General features: G+C 34.6%; 1 protein-coding gene and 1 pseudogene across 1 annotated transcript in view; one reads left to right on the top strand and one right to left on the bottom strand.

Moving 5' to 3' along the window:
• LOC145252474 (uncharacterized) overlaps window positions 1–19,276 on the bottom strand; it is an 83,651-nt gene that overhangs the window by 24,591 nt on the left and 39,784 nt on the right. The gene's annotated exons all lie outside the window — the stretch shown is intronic.
• LOC145252969 (U2 spliceosomal RNA) lies at window positions 13,080–13,202 on the top strand (annotated as a pseudogene).

Genomic DNA, 19,276 nt, shown 5'->3' with positions numbered 1-19,276 from the left:
GACGACCAGTTCGACAGAAAGTAGATCCTTATTAGTTTAGTAGATTATTCGTACAGCTGTTCTTATCTTGAGTGTTATTTCCACAATGTTTCGGTCGACATAACCTCCAACCTTCTTTTTTTCAGTCGTTCTTTATCGAACTCGGGGATCCGAACAAAATTTCGAACAGAATCCTTTATTTAACCCAGGATGGATAGCATGCTTTAGTTCTGTTAGACACGACTGGGTAGAAGTCCTAGGTAATTCGTAATTATATTTTTGATTGTTGACCGTACTGAGAACAAAAAAAATATTCTTAACGCAAATATATAAGAGCAAACAGTTAATAAAAAAATGTTAAAAAACACTTTGCAAAAGAGTTAAAAACATATTTAATCTGAAAAAGAAACATTAAATAAGTGGATAGTCCTTAATCATCGGAGTTTCGAAGAAATACTTTTCTTCTCATCAGAGGGTAGGAATTAGCAAAATGCAGGATCGGATTTTGCATACAAAAGTATTTGATAAAACTGCAAGTAAGTCAAAGATCTTACTTGATAATAAAAAGTGAAGCAGAGGGAATAGAGTGAAGAAAAAGGTGATTTCATGTGAATGGATAGTCTGGTGAAAGTAAAGTACCCAATGACGGTAAAATCCAAAAATGTAAACCCAAGTATTATATATGAATTTAGGAAAACTCGTCCCGGGAAAACTCGTCTCGGGAAAACTCGTCTCCGGAAAACTCGTCTCCGGAAAACTCGTCTCCGGAAAACTCGTCCCCTTTCACTAGGTAGGAAAACTGGTCCCGTATTGAATAAATATCGATTGAAAACACATTTTATGATCGTTCTTGAAGGAGAGATTGCTTTTTAAAATAGACTATAGCCCCCCCCCCCATAATATTTTTAAAAAATATTTTTATTTGTTTAATGTTTTTTTTTTGTTTTTTTTTTTCTACCTAACTGGCTAAGTTCTTAGTGGTTTCACTTATTTTAAAGCGTTTATTATGTTCATACAAAGTTAATTAAAAAAAATTTTGGTTCTTATTTTAACGATGTTTTTTGGAGTCATAAAAACAATAATAAAAAAAAAAAAAAAAAAAAAAATTAAAAATTGGGAGCGTTACTTTTTTGTTTTGGTTTTTTAATTATGATAGTTTTTTTGTTGTTATGTTTTCGTTTTCTCTCATACCAAATGCAATGCACTCATGCGTTATTTAAAATTATAATTCTATCAATTATCAACATTAATTGTCGTCCTGTCAAATTTTGCAAAAATTAACTAATAAATCAAAAGCGAAATATTTTTTTGGCGCGAGAGATGCCATGTGCTAACAATCTCTCGTTAACTCATTTTTATTTTTTTTAATTTTTACTTCAAAATTCTAAAATCAATCATTAAGAGAGAAAGTAATCAATAAATAAATTTATTAATCAATTTTATTGAAAACTCCGCTATCGTTTATCAAGAATCTTTTTAATTTCATTTTTTGTTGGTTGCTTTTACAAGGGAGATATAGGTTTTATCCCCCCCTCTCTCTCTAAATTATATTTTAAAAAATATTAAAATTTATTATTTTCTTTTTAAAACCAAATCTCCCTCAGTAATTTCTTTAATTTTCTATTTTTTAACGATTATCAAGACCCCCTAAGATACCGGGCATTATTTCTCGTTCTCCCGTACTCGACCGACATGTTTTTTGTTTGTTTTCTGTTTTTTTTTTCTTTACCAAATAAACGATTCCAAATGAATTAAATAAACAACATAGTCGGCGAGGTAGAAAAATCGATTTTACCCTTTTATAAACAACAGTATATAAGTAAATTCTTTTTATATTAATATAAAAAAAATATGCGGTCTCGTTTATGAACATAATAAACGCTTTTATTAAAAACACAAAAAAAACATTAAACAAGTAAAAATATTTTTTAAAAATATTATGGGGGGGGGGCTATAGTTTATTTTAAAAAACAATATCTCCTTCAAGAACGATCATAAAATGTGTTTTCAATCGATATTTATTCAATAAGGGACCAGTTTTCCTACCTAGCGAAAGGGGACGAGTTTTCCGGAGACGAGTTTTCCCGAGACGAGTTTTCCCGGCACCATTATATATATATATATATATATATATATATATATATATATATATATATATATGTATATATACACACACACAATTGTAAATTACTTAGGACTTTTTCTCAGTGATGGTTGATGAAACAAGAGCATGTGACCGACGTAGACTAAATAAACGGTTCCGTTCGAAACTCCGTGCAGATTTTCAAATTAAACAAAATGCACTTGAAAAATGTTCAAAGGTTACGTCGACGGAAACGCTGTGAATATAACATTTAATATAAGAACAATAATCCGAATAATCTAAGTAATAGAAATTATCGATTCTCACAATTTGTAAGCAGAAAGTCTTGTCGTTTTAAAGAACGCGGAGATTTCCCAATTATTTTTCAATGTAAACAATATTTATTTAACCGTTATTCGCAATATATATATATATATATATATATATATATATATATATATATATATATATATATATATATATAGATATGTGTGTGTGTGTGTATGTATGTAACACCGAATCAAACACAAAATCGAGTACACTCAACATCGTCTTACCATCAGCGCTTACCTTGAGATTCGGAAAGTTATTACAATGCAGGGAATGGAATATCGGTGTTGAGGATGAAAGACAAAAACATATCGCACAGCCATTTTTATTCTTTAATCTAGCAGGTTTTGATTAGGTCTGTGACATCCACTATTTGACAATAGAGGTTTTCCCGAAATATATCATGAAACACTATCATACACAGTAGACAATTGTGCCAAAGTAAAACTCTTGAAGTAATACATATTGATGCATAAAATAATTGAATATAAGAACTCCAATGTGTTGTGGAATGGGGTCAAAAATGGATGGTAACGTTCAATGCTGCCAAGACTAAGCTCCTTTTCTTTTAATAATTACAAGAAACCTTCTCAACCAGCAATAGCTATGGCTAATGATACATGACCCGAAAGTATTTCTTCCTTAACGTTCACAAGAATGAGGAGTTGGAACAGATACATCGAGGGCATTGCCAAGGTAGCTACGAGGAAGAAGGGCTCTCGCTACCGTGCCAGGAAGTTACTTACGCCTGAAAGCATTCTGTATCACTACAAGGCAAGTATTCGATCATGCATAGAGTATTGTTACATTTGGGCTGATGCATCTGCTACAAGTCTAACTTCTGGACAGGGTTCAAAAGAGAGTCGCTAACCTAATTGGTCCGGAACTGTCAGCTAGGTGTCAGCCTCGGTCCTATCGACGAAATGTTGCATCTCCCCTGCATGCTTTACAAGTATTCTAATGGTAGATGCTCCGACGGACCACAAGCCTTTGTATCAACTCGACGTAAATACTTCTAAAAACCGACAAGCAACAAAAATGCAACCCATACACAATAGAGATTCCCAGATGCCAGAAAACCTTCGACTCTAACAGTTTCTTCTCCAGAACTACTAGACTTTGGAATTCCTTTTGGGATTCCCGTTTCCCTAACAATATTTAACACTACTGAAATGTAGAAATTAATGTGAACAGCCATTTTGTTGTTCGACTCCCTACTTAGTGTCCTTGCAATTATGTCCCAGATAGTAACCCCCAGTGGTACTGTGCCTTGTTTGTGGTGAAAATACAATACACACACATATTATATATATATATATATATATACACACACATTGATTTATAAATTGTCATTTGCCTCTTTCTCAACACCGACTACATGCCATATCCTGCTTTGTGATAGGCTTCTAAATTTCTTAAATAGACCTATCTCATACAATGCTTCTACATATCACTTATATATATATATATATATATATATATATATATTACGAGTAGGACATCCGGCATTGCCCGGTCGTAAAATACGCTGAAATATGATATTTTTTTTATTAATGCTGATTCCATATTTATTATTATAGAGAAAATACACTTTTAATTATTATATATTGTAACCAATATATATAATAGTGATTTCCAAAGCAAAAAAAAAAAAAAAAAATGAAATATGACTTGGGTGACATGAACTAGAATCGAAATTAAAACACTTCGCTCCTCAGCCTTACTTGTTACTGTCTGATTCAAGTCCATAAGCACAAAGAAACTAAAAAAATAAATAAATAAAAATAACGCTGTTAAAAATATAAATGCATATTTGCGCATGCGTAAAAGTAAAAGGTTTAGTCGACTTACGCCTGCTAAGTTTCAATTTTTACTGGATAAATCCCAAATCAAATTTGTTCCACAGATCCAAACTCTCTCTCTCTCTCTCTCTATATATATATATATATATATATATATATATATATATATATATATATATATATATATATATATATATATATATATAGCGTGTGTAGATAGAGATACGAGAGCAGGAGAAGAAAGAATGGCACACGCACTTTCTCGGTATATATATATATATATATATATATATATATATATATATATATATATATATACATACACACACACACACATATATATATATAATAGAGAAAGAGAGGGAGAGGAACGTATGCAGGGAAGAACGAAATAACGCACGCGTACACGCACTGTGGCACACACATTTATATCCAGTGGGTAAAACAGTCGAAAAAAAAAAAAAAAAAAAAAAAAAATGGGGCAACATGCGTTGATATTTGTGCGCGTATAATTCATGGATTGTGTGCGTACGTGAATGATGCATACGATAAAAACGTCCACACGCCGAAATATGTGCGGCCTTGTGCCAGGCGTTAAAAAAATACAGCAAGTAACTGCACACCTACCAATCCTCCAAACAAGACGCCGCTACCCGCGTACCTGTCATTGTACTTGAACTAGATTGAAGGCAACGATAACCATCTACCCGTCTCCCACCCGACCGACCTTGCAACTTGGTGGCATTTTTAGCTCTATACTCTTCACCAAAGCATAAAAAAACTAGCAAGTCACATAGGTATTTCCCCACCAACCCATTCCTGCAACGCCCCTATTTTTTTCTCCTTCTTCACTCCGCGCAGGTAACATCGTAAACTCGCCGGCCCCGCGCGCCGACAAGCTGACTTGCCACTTGACAAGGACGACAGACGGGAACTATTTACAGAACATGACAATTGCTTTGGTATTTTGAAATTAAACCACATCAAAACGTTGAATAGGCAGGCACGGTTACTCAGCGTTGCCCGAATTCATAAAAAAAAACAAAAAAAAAAAAAAAAAAAACTCGGGCGCCACCTGGAGAGTTAGAATCCACGATATACTGAAACAGTTCATTATTTTGTTAATGCGTCCTGGCACCTCGATTTCTGCTACGCTACATTATATAATTGAGAATGTGTGTGAGGACACTTCTCAACCTATATACTCAACGAATTTATAATCTACATACTTGAAATTTGGTATATAGAATATTCAGACACGTGGAAAACTGTTTAATCGGTTTTAGTCCAGAAAAAGTGCTGTTAAAGAGTCAGAATTGTAAAATTGGTATGGAGGAGTGATCGGACTTTTACTTGTTTTCAACTGTTTCACGACTGCGCATACGCGGTTGTGAAACATGACAGCTTCCTTATGTATATATAAGTTTGTTTGAAAAGTATTCTTGAAGATCATGTCAAGCTGGCTTGATGGTTATCGTACTTGACTCACTGCTTTTAGCTTCGATCTCAGCTCGAGTAGTTTCTTTTTTACTTACAAGAGGTGAACACTTTTGGAAAAAAAGAATATTATACTCGCATACATATGACCAGTTTCTTTCCTTTTTTTACTTCATTTTTTTTAAAAAGTAATTTAACGTTACGTTTAACACCTATGATATTTCTGCTTATAATAAGATATCTACGTGAATTAAAATATAATACTTATGCGTATTTTACGACCGGGCAACACCAAGCGACTTGCTAGTACATATATATATATCAGTCAAATTGCTAGAACACATATCTAACTTCTCCCCTATTTGAGGAGAGTAAAAAATAGATCTTAGGTTTATGTTTGGCAACGTCGTAATTATCGTCTCTTTTATTGTCCTTTAATCCTCACATTTCACGAATGATGTTTCTGACAAAGAGGGAAGAATTACTATTTTCTGGGTTAGAATCTTATCTTTGGAAATTGTTTTTTTGTTACATTAAATACATATTTTTAACTCCTTGTATTAAGCGGTTTCATGCCTTGTCTTCAAAGATTTCCATAAAAAATTATGATTAATACACAGCGTGGCAGCTATTTGTTTATATTCAACTTGAAAACAGTTGTGTTTTAGTCTATAGAGAAATCTTCCCACAGTAACGTGTTCCACAGGTCGGAAGTAACAATAAAAATGATAAACGCGCTCAAGTCCTGATAGTCATAAAAAGGCATCATAGTCCCAATCATAGTCTTAAAAATCATCAAAGCTTCGACAGCAAGCCTTAACACCATCCTAATTTGATTTTATTTAAATTTTAAAATACATCGTAATATTAATCATAGTCATAAACTTGCACTATTGTCCAAGTTATAGTCTTATATATAGTCCTAATTGCAGCGTTGTTGCCACATCTGGGCTGGTGCATCTACCACTAGTCTCTCCCTCTTGGATAGGGTCCAAAAAAAGAGTCTTCCATCTAATAGGTCCCACTTTGTCAATTAGGCTCCAACCCCTGTCCCATCGCCGCAAAGGTGCACTCCTGTGCCTGTTTTACAAGTATTTTAATGGAATGTGCTTTGGTGAACTCGTTGCACTTGTTCCCCTCCACATACATACCCCCCGACAAACCCGGTTAGCAACAACATCACACTCCTTAACTGTTAAGGTCTCTGAATGTCAGAAAGGTTTCTATTATAATCTATTTCTATTCTTGGAATTCTCTTCCTGCCACCTGCTTCCCAAACTGCACTGATATGCAGAAGTTTAAATGTAATGTAAACCAACATCCTAAATTTTCTTTAGCATAATCCAAATTTTACAAGTTACAATCGTACGTCCAAGTCTTGAAGGTGAGTGTAAAACAAACAAAAAAAAAACATGCCTAACTATTTCATTCATCGTATTCAAAAGTCATGTAATATTTTTTAATGGAAAGTACTACTTATAAAGGCCCGAAGGCCACTCGAGTATGAAGATTAATGAGTGTACACTGGTGACTGGGACAAGAGTCTAGTAATCGTTAATGGTGAAAATCGGGTAGAATTTATTTGCTTACGTTGAAGGAGAAGCCTCTGAATTTCGACTGCTATTTTTCTAAATATTCTATCAAAACATTTTTATACAGACAGAAAAGAATACACACTGAGATAAATATTTTTCCTAAGTTTAATATTTGCTTATTTATTTTTACAGATAAGAATAGTGCTGAGATAATTTGGAGTATCTCGTTAAAATTGCAGCTAAACAACATTGAAGCTGGACACGGATCAAAATAGCATCAGGCCTATCAGGATTTTTGCGAGGACGAATCGTGGATCAACATGGTCTTAGTCAACGCAAAATAGCAGGAGATCTTTCAATACTTTTTTTTACTGTTAATAATACAGTGATCGTACAATTCACAAGAAAAGTGCACAAAAGCTCGCACCGAGTCTTCTGAAAGAACCTCACGTCTTATAAAAAGATTTTGAAGAGTATCCTCGGTGCAAAACCTCTGACATTGCTGTCAGTCCCAGAACAGTTGTCAGGTATCTTCACAAGTTGGGCTACTATGATAGAGTTGTGGGAAGTAAGCCTCTTTGTCTTGCCAATATAAAGCGCAGTAAAGATTAGGCTCGTGAGATGGAGAGATCTATAACCTTTTGGGCCAATTTCATTTTCTCTGATGAGTCATGATTTACCTCATTTCCCGACAACGGAAGGGTATGGGTGTGAAGGCGCCTTCAGCAAGAGTTTGACTTTAAAAGACTGCAGCCAAAGCTAAAATATGGTGGGTTTCTCAGTTATAGTATGAGGTGCAAATTTGGACTGATGGTCGCTCAGACCTAGTGGAGTGCAAAGGAAACAGCAATTCTGCTAAATATGTATTATATGAAGGATTCCTACCAATATTCTTAATCGGGGAAATAAATTAATTCCTTATTTATGGAAGAGGTAAGCTCATTGTCACTCTGCTAGGGCATTGTTTAAGCCAAAATGGAATTGATAAACTTCTATGGCTAACTCAGTCTCCCGATATAAACCCAATGGAAAACCTTTCGGGTTTCCCTTCGCAAGCCTAAACTTTTATTGCGTCAGACATGGCAAAAAATTCCTCAAGATGATATTCGTCAACTGATCAATAACATACTTAGAAGGGTTCTAGCATTAAAAACAGCAATCAAGTATTAGTTTTGTAATTTGTGACCATTTTTTTTATTTTGTGCTATAAATTATGTTTATTGAAATAAATTGTTATTATGGGTGTCTATTCTTTTTCTGCCATGTGTACATTTAAAAAAATATTTTAGCGTCGCCAAAAAAAAAAAAAACACAAAAAAACAAAACAAACAAAACAAAAACAAAAAGACGCCATGTCTTAACGTAAAAAAGAACCGAAAAGTAGTTGCAAAGAAAAAAACTGTTTTTAAAGACATATCGAACACTTATAATAACCAAGAATATATATATATATAAAACAATAAGTCATAAACAAATATCGTAGTTCAAATTATTATACTACATAAGCATAATCGTTCCGATTATAGCCATAAAAGACACCAAAATCCCAATATTAGTTCTAAATCATCTTTACAGCCGTATAAGTGTATTAAACGCCACCAGAGTATCAATCAAGCATAGGCCTAAACATACATCATAGTCCCAAACATAGTCCTAACCTATTTATGCCATTTGAGGATTCTGACTTGAGATTTTGTTAGGAATGCGCCGAGAAGACGAAAATGTTGGTGTGTACTCGACATTCTTCACCTAATTCATTTGATATTTTGAAATCAACTTCTTGCGAGAAGGAAGAAATAGCTTGATATATTTACTAGCGTACGTACACGACGCATATATATATATATATATATATATATATATATATATATATATATATATATAATAATTTTATGCGGGGTACAAAATTTCAATTGCAATCATGACAGGAAGACCCGTTTAATGATTAAGAGTGGAGAATGAAAAAAAGTTAATCGTGGATGCCAGCCGACCGGTTTCGCCTTCACTTTTCAGAAGCTGGATCGAGATATTTCCTTTTCTTTATTAATAAAATCGAGTGAAATAAGAGACGACACGTTTAAATAAAACGATGTAATGTATTAAAAAAAAAAACGCGATACACTAGCGTGGGTGTCTGGCGTTGCCCGGATGTTTGGAGGTGTGTGTTGAACGAAAAAAAAAACTGGTAGTAGGCAGGCAGGCTCGAACTCGTACCGCGAAGGAGGAAAAGAACATAAAAAAAAAATTAAAAAACGTGACGTCTTTGCTACTGCACCCATCGCTAAATCAGAAGTGACGAATGTTTAAATTAAGGTTAGTCAATTAAAAGGAGGATATGGCTTTTGAAAATATCGGCGAAAAAAGCGACCCCTTTCTGTAAAATGTGCCCAGTTGAGGGTGAAGGAATTCATGTTTTTAGTCAATTTTTCAATATTTGTCGTTCGAATGGTCGGGCTTCAAAACGATACTGATCTCGTAAAAATCCGTTACCCCTGTCGAAAGTTTTAGGCAGACAAATAGACTGGTGAGATTTATATTATAGACAAGTAAAAAAAAATATAATATAGATTTTCTTACCAAACATAATAGTCGACTTAAGCAAGTGATGAATAATGAACTACTTTTAACTTCGACCACAGATGAGATTTCAATGTCCAGTTGTTGCCCGGACGACGGCGAATTCACTCAACCGTGGAACGATATCCTCTACTGCTATTTCAGATAAATAAATAAAAAGTGAATGGATGCTTTTTTATTTTACATCTTGAATTGTGTGATCAGGTGCTCCAGAAACGAGGATCGCGGCTTTTGTTCCTGCCTTTCCATTCACCCACCTGTGTGTGTGTTTTCCTTTTCTTTTGTACAAAGCCAAGTCAACTGTCGATGTCGAGTAAAAGACTTTCGAATGTTGAACTCCATTAACTTTCAATCTCACCCGCCGCTAAATTGAGATCTTGTACACATCTCCGATTTGAAACGACTGTCTTTCGAATTTAGCCTGCGCAAATAGTTTGCCAATCACACCAGCGCATATTATGAATGGCTGGCATTCGGTAGGACACATCTCAGTAAAAACAAAATAAGAAAACTGAAAAGTGTTCAGCTATCAATTCGTCTCTAGTGTGTGCAATAATTCAAGCTTTCTTCATACGTTGCCACGTTTCGGGATACATATACATTCGTTATTTTAGATAGCCGTTCCGGTGCCTAACTTTAATGTCAACTTAGTCTCCATTTTGAGTTAGTTGCGGTCGCCATTTTATTAAGTCTTTAAAACCTTTCCTTTACTTACTTACTCTCACTCACTCACTCACTCTCACACACACACACTCTCACACACACACACTCTCACACACACTCACACACACACAAATCTACTTAGACTCAATTTGGTTTCTATTTTCCTTTTTCACTCTTTCTTTTAATGCTGATTTTTGTTGTTGTCTTTTTTTAATCGCTATTACATCTCATTTTTTCATATTTTAATCGTTTATAAGCCAAACAATGATTTAGTCTTGTTTAGCAATGTTCGAAATCGGTTAATTAGCTCTTCCAATCTTTAATTGTTTTTTTTAGTTATCATGTGGAAAAATAAATGTAGGTATATTGCCATAACGTATATATATTATATATATATATGAGGTTGCTATTTTCCAAAGGTAGGGTAACCAGTGAAACATAACGAGGTTCATAAAAGTGTGCTCAATACAGAAGTAGAGCAGGTTACATTTGTCTTTACATAAGCAGTAGTTTGTTGCTACACAGTCATGAGCATGTTTCGTCTACTAGTATTTACTAACTAGAGACCTCATCAGGCAACAACCATTATTTTCGAAAACGGAATTCACAATCTTGAGGTCTCTGGTTAGTAAATACTAGTAGACTGAAACATGCTCATGACTGTGTAGCAACAAACTACTGCTTATGTAAAGACAATATATATATATATTATATATATGTGTGTGTGTGTGTGTGTGTGTTGAGTAATAATTATGCAAAGTTCAAGGTTTTATTCATCTTTTTATTCATTTCATTTCGCAAAAAAACAAAACAAAATTCATTCAGTACATTTTACAGATCTGTTTCGTTCACGTGGAATAACCGATATCTATATGTCAACATTACATATTTCCATTCCATGGACTCATCAGAAAAATAAGTAATGTACTTAAAATAATGTATTCTGCGCCTCTACAAGGCCACCATTCGCCCATGTATTGAGTTTTTTTTACCACATTTGGGCTGGTGCATCTGTCACCAGTCTCTCCCTCTTAGACAAAGTTTAACAGAGAGTCGCCAACCTTATATATATATATATATATATATATATATATATATATATATATATATGTGTGTGTATATATATATATATGTGTGTGTGTGTGTGTGTGTAAATATATTTTCTTATAATATATACCAATCCTTATTTAAGATGCTCAATGTAATTACAGAGCAATATAGTGAATAAATAACAAAAAACTATATTCCAAAGTTCATGATATTGACCATCTTAGAATTTATTCCTTTAATTCAGTTCACATTTACAATTCTTAACAGCATCTTTTTCGTAGCGCAAAATCAATCACTTAATTATTATTATTATTATTATTATTATTATTATTATTATTATTATTATATCAATCAGTGAATCTATTATGCCCTTAACTCATCAGAAGAAATAGCAATAATCAATCCGTCAAAAGGGGATTAAGTGCGTTTTCACATGATTAAAAATCCGAAAATTAGAAGAGAAACTGAATACCTTTAATGTTTCCATTACACCATTTTGAATTTTAGAAAATTTGATTGAGTTTTCGCTACAAAACAGATACTGTCAAGAATTGTAAATGTCAAATGAATTAAAAGGAATAAATTATAAGATGGTCAACATCATGAACTTTGGAATATAGTCTTTTGTTATTTATTCACTATATATATATCATCCACATTCAGTGCTGTTTCGCTGTATCACAGCTCATCAGTGCGGTTAGATAGGAAACTACCTCAAGCTAGGATTGAAACCCGACCGCCCGTACGACAGTCAAAGCTTACACGGCATAATCACGTTGACAGATCGTTTTTAGTTAAATCACCGAAATTATTATGTAGTATACCTCATGCACTCCTTCCCCCCTCTCTCTCTCTCTCTTTATGTGTATGTATATAATTGAATTGTTCTCTTACAAATGAATTGTTTCCTTTCGCCGAATTCTGTGGACGATTAAGAACGGGTCACTTCTCTTCTTGTTCGATGCTGTCGTCCAAGCAATTAAAATGTGCAAAGAATCCAACTCGACCATCAACTTTATGGTTGGACGGGCTGGAGTTCAGTTTAGGTGACAAAAGAAACAGGACAATTGCTATATAAAAGTTAATAACATGGGTAACGTAGGTGTGTAGCTATAGGAATATATATATATATATATATATATATATATATATATATATATATATATATATATATATATATATATATATTCATGGAACTCCATAGAAATTTTACTAGTGCGTTCTTCATTCGACTCTCGGGATAGTTTTTAGTCGCGTGCAAGCGACTCTATAAGTCACCCCGTCAGTCCATCTGTTGGTCTGTCCGTAACACTTTTGTGCTTGGCCTTTTTGGTTAAGATCAAAAGTCTGTTAATAGATGCTGTTTTTAGATTTTTAAGATTTTCTTGGCCTTTTGGCCCAGATCAAGGTGTAGTGTCTGTTCCAGCAGATGCTGCAGGCGGGGATCATATGTGGAGGCAGCCCCACATATAAGACCTTGGTCAATGTAGGGGCAACCCTTGATACCAATTGTCACTATCCAGCTCCCCTACACCCCAGGGAGTTGTTCCCCATTTCCCTTTCACTACTCACATTAAAAATCGGCCTTGTGCCTAATTTGCTCGGTGGGGGAGCAAATAAATACCATTTTCTTGGCCTTTTGGCCAAGATCAAAGTGTAGTATCTGTTCTTACTACATGCTGTACTGGGGGAAAAATTATTTTAGGACTTAATTTAGTCTCTAATGTAATTTTTCCTCCATTTATTTTTCGTTTTTTCCCCCTCCCTCCGCCATATTCATGACTTTTTTAATCGTATTTTCCTCGATTTAGCTCTGTTGAGCGATGAACGAAACTGGGTTAGCTAACTTTTATTTTTATTTTTTAAATCAATATATATATATATATATATATATATATATATATATAAAGATATGTTAAGGGGTTTGTGTTCCTTGATAGAAGCGTTGATTGAGTTTAAATAAAATAAAATACGTTTGAAGCCAAAAACAATGTATCATTACGAAAATATACAACTATTTGTTGTTTTTTTTTTGAAATTTATAAATATATTTCGAAGTCAAACTTCATCCTCAGAATTTTTTATTTTTGCCATGTTGTTGGAGCATGCAATTTGGCTTCAAACGTATCTAATACAAATTTATTTTATTCAAACTCAATTAACGCTTGTATTAAGGAACACACATCCCTAATGTGAAAACCGCGTGATCAACGCACCGTTCCGACATTTGAAAATCTACTGCGAAAAACGACAAACGGACTTTTATTTACTAATTCTCTGCTCCAACAACAACATGACAAAAAAAAAGAAAAAGAAAAAATACTGAGGATGAAGCTTGACTTCGAAATATATTTATAAATTTCAAACAAAAAATAAATATCTCTTTATTTTCGTAATAATGTGTTGTTTTAGCTTCAAACGTATCTAATACGTATTTATTTCATATGAAGATATAAACATTTTGAAAAAAATTAAACTTTTTACAAATATACTATTTACATACAAACATTTTACTCAATGCCGACGGAATTAAGAATACAACTATGAATTACTTACGACTTCTACCCGGTCATGGTTGACGGAACGTGAGTATACAACTTCTTGTAGCTTCCTTCTGTCTTAACACACTATGGATACTCACTGTAAGCGTGCCCACGCGTGAAATTTTTGTGTCAAGAGTTGCGCAATCTCCAACCACGCCTCTCCTGAGTCAACATTGTTGAATACCCAGTGGCAAGCTGAGATTCAGGACGACTGGAAACAATGCCTAGATAAGCGGAGAGCGCATACAGTGCGTAGAATTCCCAAATGGTTACCCATCTGGTACTAGCTAGGCTCAATGTTGCTTAACTTCAGTAATCTGATGAGAACCGATGTATCAATGTGATTATGCCGTGATTATACCCCGCCTGTAGATTAGATAACGGGTTATGTTAGAAATTCCATAGAGATTGCTAGAGTTCGGATCAAAGATTCCCGAGTTCAACAAGATAAACCTAAAGAAGATCGGAGGTTAATTGGATTGTGAAAAAGGAATCAAACTGCAGACATTATTGCGAATAATACGAATATTAAACAAATATATTCGACAATAACTTTTAAAGGTTGATACGTCGTAGAATAACAAAGAAAATAGCCCGATTAAAATAGTAAAAAAAAAAAAAAAAAAAAATGTTAAGAATTTAAATATTATAAAAAATATTTATTTTGGATACGGGATTAAATAACCCCGCACACATAAGAAAATACAGCCACAGAAATATACTCGCACATGCACAAACTCATTTGCACACACAACCCCACACGCACACAGGCTCACACACAAACAGATGGCGTGCATAAAACTGACACGTGCACACATATGAAATACACATGCTCAGGTATCTGTTGATGTACCTTTCTCCTCCCATTCAACACGCCCCCTTTTTATCCGATTTTTCAACTATTGATCTCGTCCGACCCTCTTTAGCGTGCCCATCTCTACCTGCCTGCCTTTATTCTGGGCTCCCCCTTAATTGCCTTTCCCCTTAACCATTCCAGCTTACCCCCCCCCCTGCACGTTGGAGAGTAAATGCTCTACTCTTGCACCTAGTAGGGTTCATCAGAGGTGACTCATTCGAAAAATCGTCAGGGCGCCACGAAGAAAAACGAGGTTAGGGTAAGGTTTAGTGTTGGTCCGTGGGGGTGGGGTTAATGCACAAAATTGGGGGTGGTGGTGGAAGAGGTTAAAAAGGGGAGGGGTGGAAGATAGCGAAAAGATAGAGAACTGAAGAGAGGTTTGATGGGAACAAAAGACCTTGCACCCCAGGTGATTTTATAAAGAAAAGATGAAACGAAGCGCCAGGTAAGAAAGACAGAACAGCAAACGCATAGGTGAGAAGGAAACTTAAAGAAATAACTAAATAGATAGGTTGGTAGATAGATATGTAGACAGATGAAAAGAAAACTCGAAAAACAGGGGGATAAATTTGAGAGAAAAACAGGAAGAAGATAAAAAAAAGTTGGTAAGCTTTGGTAGGAGAGAGAGAGAGAGAAAGAGAGAGAGAAAGAGAGAGTAAGAGAGAGAGAGAGAGAGTAAGAGAGAGAGAGAGAAAGAGAGAGAGAGAGAGAGAAAGAGAGAGAGAGAGAGAGAGAGAAAGAGAGAGAGAGAGAGAGAGGTGGAAGTTGAGATATTAAGGAATAGAAAGAAATGTTACGGAGAGAACAAAACAACGAGCCGGTAAAAGAAATGAATAGCGAAGGTGTGTGTGTGTGAGAGAGAGAGAGAGAGAGAGAGAGAGAGAGAGAGAGAGAGAGAAGCGAAAAATAGAGGAGAGGGAGAGAGTAAAAGAGAAAGGAAATAAAAGAGAAAGGAAGGAAGTAAAAGAGAGATAAAGGGAGTGAGAGAGAAAGGGGATAAAATAATTATAGGGCCAAATAAAGAGGGGAAAGAGGAAGAGAGAGACAAAAAAGAGGGAGAGAAAGGAGGAAAGAGAGGGAGAGAAAGGAGGAAAGAGAGGGAGAAAAAGGAGGAAAGAGAGGGAGAAAAAGGAGGAAACAGAGGGAGAAAAAGGAGGAAAGAGAGGGAGAAAAAGGAGGAAAGAGAGGGAGAAAAAGGAGGAAAGAGAGGGAGAAACAGGAGGAAAGAGAGGGAGAAAGAGGAGGAAAGAGAGGGAGAAAGAGGAGGAAAGAGAGGGACAGAGAGGAGGAAAGAGAGGGACAGAGAGGAGGAAAGAGAGGGACAGAGAGGAGGAAAGAGAGGGAGAGAGAAGAGGAAAGAGAGGGAGAGAGAAGAGGAAAGAGAGGGAGAGAGAAGAGGAAAGAGAGGGAGAGAGAAGAGGAAAGAGAGGGAGAGAGAGGAGGAAAGAGAGGGAGAGAGAGGAGGAAAGAGAGGGAGAGATAGGAGGAAAGAGAGGGAGAGATAGGAGGAAAGAGAGGGAGAGATAGGAGGAAAGAGAGGGAGAGAGAGGATTAAAGAGAGGGAGAAAAGAGATTGATATGAATAGAGGGGGGCAGAGATGAATAGAGAGAGATAGAGAAAGAAAAAGAAGACAAAGTGCAATATTAAGGAATATAAAAAAACTAACAAATTAGCAAATAAAAAAAGAGCAAACGAGAATGCAAAAATAAATAAAAATGAAATTAAAACAATGAGTTTCTACTAAAGTACAGGCGGAAAACCATATTTAATTTTCAGTAAACAGACATTATATATATATATATATATATATATATATATATATATATATATATATATACTAAGACTAAGTTAATAAACGTTTGTTTCCATAAAGTTTTTTTCATATATGTTCTAATAATCAAATATTCCGTGTTGGGATTGAGTTATTTGTGAAAGCATCCATTTTAATAGTTTTAATTAACTTCAGTTTACTTGCAAGTGTTCGATTTTTCTAAGTTTCTATCAGTTTCATCAGCTCTCAGCGTATATCGTTTGACACCAATTCGATTCTTATTTCATGCGGTATATATGACTTTCTCTTTCTCTCTTTTTATTAGAGTGAAAAAGAAAGAAAGGTAACGAAACGATTGGAATAGGCCATAATAAACACAAAAGTAGTAATATCATTCAATCCGCAGTAAAACAAAACCACTAAACCTAAGCAAAAATAACTTCAAAGGATTAAAGTTAAACTCTGTAGATTAAAATATACATAAAGATATATTTAAGTTAAGAATTTATTGTTTGAAACAAGGAAAATAATTATATTTATTTCCTTAATCCATGGGTTTCCAATAATAGCTCATATATATATATATATATATATATATATATATATATATATATATATATATATATATATAGAGAGAGAGAGAGAGAGAGAGAGAGAGAGAGCAATTGTTTATATCTTAAAGACTCGTGTTGCCTGATCACGCATTTATCAATGCAGGAAGTGATAATTCCTGTTGGTCGCGGAACTCTAACCCAATCAACAAAACCAACCTTGGTTCTGTGGGCTAGCCTTTATACCCTCGGCCATATATATATATATATATATATATATATATATATATATATATATATATATATATATATAACTACTTCATTTACTCACATAAAATTAATATACAAAAGTATAAATTTATGCGTAAACTTGAAGTATTTACTTCAAAAGTGCTCAATACGTAGGTAGAGCTAGTTAGTAATTTATAAAATATATATGGCAATTAAGCTACGGTGAATATTCCGCGTTTCATAAGCCTGAAGAATCCTAGAGTGGATGAAACGCGGAATATTCACCGTAGCTTAATCGCCATATATATTTTATAAATTACTATGTATATATATGTGTGTATGGGGTGTGAAAATGTATGTGTATTTACGTATGTGCCTTTACTGTAAGCATCAATATGTGTGTGTAGGGGGGCGTGTTTATGCACACACGTGGTCGATTAAAGAATCTGTTCCCCGTGTTTCAGATCGAGCGCTGAAAATACGCCTGGAGATGTGCACGCACGTATGCGTGGGTGATGGTGCGCACAGATGCAGCGTCGCAAAGCATCGAGTAAGGGTTACGGGCGTTTCATTTGGTAGAAGTTTACGCATTGCAAATTGAATAACTCGTAGTGTTGCAGTGTCTGTGTGTGCGTCGCGTTAGTCCGACTAGTCTTAAAGGCAGCCTATCCCCCCTCGTTAAGATAATGAGACATAAAAATGAAGGAAAACGAACAAAAACGTCAATCTTATAAATTTACAAATGGAAACGCGGTTATAGCTGGAGGGTAAACCAACTTTTAATTTCTGTCTAAACGCATACATATATATTATAGTATCTACTATTTTATGAAAGACTTTCTGCGTGTGTGTGTGGGGGGGTGCGAGTTCGTTCCTTACGAACTCGAAAACAGCTGGTCAGTATTTATAAAATTTCACACGAAGGTACTTTATGTACCTGGCAGTGTTGTTAGATAAGTTTTGTATTAAAATATCTTCGATCAGCATCAATAATCGACATCATGGAAGAAGATATAGGCGATATTATACACAGTTAACACCTTACACAGCCTAACATCACAAGTGTATTTGAGAAGTTTTATCACACAAGCCGAAAGGCTTGACAGATAAAATCAACAGAAGTTTGATATGAAAAGGGCGCGATCGAAACGAACGTTTCTGTTTAAAACACAATTGAACCATGATACTTGACTTTTGCATTTTAAACTTTCATTCAAGCCATTATATAGAAAAAATAATTTTATAAAATCAACAGTATGTTCTCTACAGTGCAGTGTAGACTACAATGTATTGTAAACAAGGTTACTACAAGGGGAGCATGTAAAGCTTCCTCCTGGTTCACTGTGATGCGTCCCCAATAAAAGCAGGCAATCAACGGATTTGATTGAAAAATGGACGATCTCACCGATTTCGATGGCAATAAAAATATAGGTGTGTGAAACATTTGTTGATCATTCAATCCCGAGTAACGTCGGTCTCCCTGCTAGTATCATATAGTATGTATATTATATAGTATATCATGTAGTAAATCTATTATAGCATATTATGTAGTATACTATATATATATCATTGCGAAAATAGTATATAGTATACTATATATATATATCCTTGCCACAATAGTATATAGTATACTATATATATATATCCTTGTCAAAATAGTATATAGTATACTATATATATATATATATATCCTTGCCAAAATAGTATATAGTATACTATATATATATATCCTTGCCAAAATAGTATATAGTATACTATATATATATATATCCTTGCCAAAATAGTATATAGTATACTATATATATATATCCTTGCCAAACGCATGTGACACGTACACTAACCCTTTCCCACCCACCCTCTCCCCCTC

The sequence above is a fragment of the Euprymna scolopes genome, chromosome 29, assembly GCF_053919585.1.
Source record: "Euprymna scolopes isolate OS-2025 chromosome 29, ASM5391958v1, whole genome shotgun sequence".
Lineage (NCBI taxonomy): Eukaryota > Metazoa > Mollusca > Cephalopoda > Sepiida > Sepiolidae > Euprymna > Euprymna scolopes.
This window is presented reverse-complemented; position numbering and strand designations above follow the sequence as displayed.